Source organism: Aplysia californica, unplaced genomic scaffold, assembly GCF_000002075.1.
Source record: "Aplysia californica isolate F4 #8 unplaced genomic scaffold, AplCal3.0 scaffold00592, whole genome shotgun sequence".
Taxonomy (NCBI): Eukaryota; Metazoa; Mollusca; class Gastropoda; order Aplysiida; family Aplysiidae; genus Aplysia; species Aplysia californica.
This window is the reverse complement of record NW_004797862.1, coordinates 117,745-118,942: the sequence shown is the minus strand read 5'-3', so window position 1 is coordinate 118,942 and position 1,198 is coordinate 117,745.

Below are 1,198 nucleotides of genomic sequence, written 5' to 3'. Positions count from 1 at the left end.
CACACTGACCCTTGCAAAATCCAAATCAAAGTTTGCTCAGTATAGCGTGTGGCCTCTTTCAGCTTGAATTACTGATACAAAACGTCTGTTCGTTGACTGAATTAATATGTCCTTATGGTTGTCTGAAGAATCCCCTGTCATTCCTAGTGAAGTGCAGTCTTCAGTTCCTGACGAGTTTATACGGAGTTCAGCCTGTTTCTAATCCTCCAGTCAAGGCCGTCTTACAGATGTTCTGTTGGGTTAAGGCTTGTTGGTCTTGCGGGACAGTCCAGAACAACCATTTGATGAGTTTGGAAGGAGTTTTCAATGATCGTAGCCATTTGTGGTCGGACATTGTTTTGTTAGCAAATTCCATCATCCGTGATATGTAGTGCAGTCACTGTAACGAAGAATTTTGTCACAATACCGTCGTCTCTTGAGGTTATTTTGAAAAGTAACCAAATGTGTACGACAAAGAGCTGAGATTGCACCCTATACCATCACATTTCAGTCACCGATTCGGGCCTCTTGGGGGACGATGGATTTGGGAAATCTCTTTCCTTTTCTTTTAAAACCTTTTTCTCTTCCATCAATGCGACGAATTAAAAACCTTAACCATTGCTTATAAGAACATTTTTCCAACGTCTTTAGTTTCATTGCCAATATTGTTGTGCCAAAATCTGTCGATTTGTTCAATGAAACAGGGTTAGAATGGCTCCACGCAAAGGGCGATAATCACGTAATCCACGATCTTATAAATGTCTAATAATGGTGTTTTAAGATAATCCCAAGTACCTGACAGTCTATGCACTTAGTCGGAACAGGTTTTGTACATGGGTGTTGAAAATACCCACTTCTGACTTCGAGTTGTCGCCCTTGGTTGACCAGGTCTAGGCTTGTCTTGGACAGTTCTAGTTCTAGTGGTGTTAAAACGTTGTTCAAGCGTTAGATGGTTCTTCTACACACATTAATTTTTACGTGTCTTGCAACAGCAGAAAGCGCAATTAAAGAATTTATCATGCACATAGCGCCTTTATTTTCTGAATTTATCGGTTTTTTATTTTGAAAAACGGTGAAAAAAGTACCCACCCGTTAAAAAGTACAGAATTCCATAGTGCGTTAAGTGTGTTTGCATATTGTCTTCGTGATTCAAAGCAAATGTTGCGTGTAGGAAGCATTGATTTCAACGTAGACCTAGAAAAATCAATACCAACACTTT